Consider the following 4,349-nt stretch of genomic DNA (forward strand, 5'->3'; position numbering starts at 1 on the left):
TTTACCTTTTTTCTCATTCTTCTCCCCATCCCACCAGGGACACGAGGAAGTGAGCGAGTGGCTGCATGGTACTTAGTTACTGGCTGAGGTTAAACCACAACAGTCATTTTTGGTGCCCAATGTGGGGCCCGGTGAGTTGAGATAATGACAAATCTGACAGGAACACGTTAGAACAGATTTGCTATAAGCATTCAGTATGTTAGTTTAATAGTTGCTGATCACAATGTTGATTTACTTGCTGTCAGAGATGTTGTACTGGTTGTCAGAGTTGATTTGTGTACCAACGTTCCCTGTTGTGGTGTTTATCATCTCTGGGGGCTAGGCTAAGGTTATCATTTTCTTGTGCTTTGCAACACTGGCTTATGGTATGATAAAACTGTTGGTTGTGAGACTAATCTGGTATTTGTACTCAGCGTTGCCATACTTCGGGAGCCATCTATCGGAAACTGTTAATAATTACACCTTTTACCTCTTTTCGGAGACCCAACCTATGAGGGAGACATCTTCCCACATCTTCTCCTCCACTGCCAGGCTGATTACAATAGCGTTTGAGAATTTTGAAAATTTTGAATATCCTTGGGATGTTGAAACCAGCATGATCCTATTGCTAGGAACCAGCATGTTGCTGAATGTGTTCCAGGTCTTGTTTAAGGTTAAACAACTATTTCATAATATCACCCAGAGATCTGCCCTGAGGCTGGATAGTTATGAGTAGCAGGGTGTGTGGGATAATATGGGCAAGTACCTAGGACAGTGGGCACTGCCAATGTTTTGGAACTTAACCCCTGAACAAGTGCCAAATCTGGAAAAACTAGTAAAATATTTGGAAAAAGTATACTGTCACCCTGGCAATTCCAGAGAGACACAAATCACTGCAATGTGCTGGGGCCTGGCCCTGACCCAGCATCATTCAAGACTATTCAGTACCCTCAAGGGGAAGAGAAGGTCTCTGGATTGGACAACAAAGCAACAGGCACTGTGGCTGAACCAGAGGACCAACTCATGCTGGTGTCCATCGGTCCTGTGCACAAGAAGAAATGGACACAAAAGACAGCTCGTTTAGTAAAGGAGGACGAAGCAGGGGCATCACAAGAACAAGAGGAAGAGGCAGAACAAGAGGTAACTACCCGATCCCTATCCCTCAGTGAACCTCGGGATATGCGAAAAGATTTCAGTGGTCGTCCAGGTGAGCGCATTATTACCTGGCTTCTCCGATGCTGGGATAATGGGGCTAGTAGCCTGGAACTAGAGGGTAGGGAAGCCAAGCAACTGGGATCCCTTTCTAGGGAAGAGGGCATTGACAAGGCAATTGGAAAAGGGACACAAGTCCTCAGCCTCTGGAGGCAACTCCTCTCAAGCATGAAGGAAAGGCATTCCTTCAAGGAAGATGTTACATGTCACCCAGGTAAGCAGACCACCATGAAGAGAGGTTTCCAGTACCTGAGGGAATTAGCCATGCTAGAGATGATTTATTATGACCCAAACAATGTGCAGTCACCCACAGATCCAGATGAAGTCCTATACATGTGTTCCATGAGGCGGAAATTTATATGAGTGCATATGCCAACTCATTGGCAGTAATGACATGGAGAGACAAAGACACGCAGATGATGAAGTGGCTTGCTAACTCTGGCAATACGAAGGAAGTATCTCTTTCTCCCTATGGGCCTGTGTCTTGGCTGTGGAAAGACTGTCTGAAAAGTGTGAAAAACTGTTCCAGGCGTTCCAGCAACAAAAAGAAGATAGGTCCTACTTCCCCTCTATATGGACCACTATCTCCGCTATTAACAGTAAACGTTCTTTTGCTCAAGAGAGAGGATATAGAGGGTACACACTACGGGGTAGCCTGTGATTTTTACATGTGGGAGCATGGAGAGGATGTGAGGAAGTGGGATGGAAAACCTATGTCGACCTTAGAAGCACAGGTACATGAATTGCAAGGAAAAACAATCATAAATGGGTGTTCTTCCAGGAAAATTGCTGCTCCAGTCTCCAGTGGGCAGTTCCTCAGACGGAGTGAAAGGATTGATCTTACTCCTGATCTTATGGAAAGGAATTCTAATCCATTTTTACAAGAAGTGAGTGAAGAATCCTATGACCAGTACTAGAGGGGCCCTACCTCCAGCCAGGTGGAGGAGAACATCAACTGGGTTTACTGGACTGTGTGGTTCCAATGGCCTAGCACATCAGACCCACAGGAGTACAAGGCTCTGGTGGACACCGGTGTGCAATGTACCCTAACACCATCAAGGCATAAAGGGGCATTTGTATTTCTGGGGTGACAGAGGATCCCAACAGCCAACTGTATTGGAGGCTGAAGTGAGCCTAACTGGGAATGAGTGGCAAAAACACCCTGTTGTGACTGGCCCAGAGGCTCCGTGCAGCCTTGACATAGAGTATCTTGGGAGAGAGTATTTCAAGGACCCAAAAGGGTACCAGTGGGCTTTCAGTATAGCTGCCTTGGAGACAGAGGAAATTAAGCAGCTTTCTACATTGCCTGGTCTTTCAGAGGACCCTTTTGTTGTGGAGTTGCTGAAGAACGACAAGTGCCAGTCCTACCACAACGGTACACCGGCAGCAATATCACACCGACTGAGGCTCCGTGATTCCCATCCATGAGCTGATTCGACCGGAGAGCCAAGGAGGGATCACCAAGACAGGCTCTCCCTTTAATAGTCTTGTAGAAAATGGAGACTAACAGTAGACTATTGTGACCTGAATGAAGTCACACCATCGCTGAGTGCTGCCATGCCACACATGCTGGAACTTCAATAAGAACTGGAGTCACAGGCAGCCAAGTGGTATGCCACAACTTATGTCAGTAGTACATTTTTCTCAATCCCTTTGGTGGCAGAGTGCCGGCCACAGTTTGCGTTCACTTGGAGGAGCATCCAGTACACCTGAATTGACTGCCCCAGGCGTGGAAACACAACCCCACCATTTGCCATGGACTGATTCAGACTGCACTGGAACAGAGTGAAGGTCCAGAACACCTGCAAAACATTGATGATGTCATTGCATGGAGCAATACAGCAGCAGAGGTTTTTGAAAAAGGGAAGAAAATAGTCCAAATCCTTCTGAAAGCTGGTTTTGCCATAAGACAAAGTAAGGTCAAGGGACCTGAACAGGAGATCTAGTTTTTAGGAACAAAATGGCAAGATGGATGTTGTCAGATCCCAGTGGAGGTGATCAATGAAATAACAGCTGTGTCTTCACCAACTAGTAAGAAGGGAACACAAGCTTTCTTAAGCGTTGTGGGTTTTTGGAGAATGCACATTCCAAATTACAGTCTGACTGTATGCCCTCTCTATCAAGTGACCCAGAAGAAGAATGATTTCAAATGGGACGCTGAGCAACAACAAGCCTTTGGTTAAATTAAACAGGAGACAGTTCATGCAGTAGCCCTTGGGTCAGTCTGGGCAAGGCAAGATGTAAAAAATGTGCTCTACACCTCAGCTGGGGAGAATGGGACTGCCTGGAGCCACTGGCAGAAAGCACCAGGGGAGACTTGAGGTCAGCCCTGAGGGTTTTGGAGTTGGGGATACAGAGGATCTGAGGACTGCTATACTCCAACTGGAAAAGAAATACTGGCAGCTTATGAAGGGTTTTGAGCCGCTTTGGAAGCGGTTGGTACTGAAGCACAGCTCTTCCTGGCACCCTGACTGCCAGTGCTGGGCTGGATGTTCAAAGGGAGCGTCTCTACACATCATGCAGCTTGATGCTACGTGGAGTAAGTGGGTCACACTGATCACACAATGGGCTCAAATAGGAAACCCCAGTCGTCCAGGAATCTGGGAAGTGATTATGGACTGGCAAGAAGGCAAAGATTTCAGAATGTCACCAGAGGAAGAGGTGATGTGTGCTGAAGAGGCCCCACTGTATAATAAATTACCAGAAAATGAGAAGCAATATGCCTTGTTTACTGATGCGTCCTGTCATGTTGTAGGAAAGCATTGGAGATGGAAGGCAGCTGTATGGACTCCCCTGTGACAAGAAACTGCTGAAGGACGAGGTGAATCAAGTCAGTTTGCAGGGGTGAAAGCCATGCAGCTGGCTTTAGACACTGCTAAATGTGAAAAATGGCCAATACTTTATCTCTACACTGACTCATGGATGGTGGCAAATGCTCTGTGGGGGTGGTTGCAGCGATGGAAGCAGCGTAACTGGCAAAGCAGAGAAAACCCACGTGGCTTTCCGCATTTTGGCAAGATTGCTAAATGTGAAAAATGGCCAATACTTTATCTCTACACTGACTCATGGATGGTGGCAAATGCTCTGTGGGGGTGGTTGCAGCGATGGAAGCAGAGCAACTGGCAGTGCAGAGGTAAACTCATCTGGGCTGCTGCATT

Source organism: Cariama cristata, unplaced genomic scaffold, assembly GCF_000690535.1.
Source record: "Cariama cristata isolate BGI_N322 unplaced genomic scaffold, ASM69053v1 scaffold7887, whole genome shotgun sequence".
Lineage (NCBI taxonomy): Eukaryota > Metazoa > Chordata > Aves > Cariamiformes > Cariamidae > Cariama > Cariama cristata.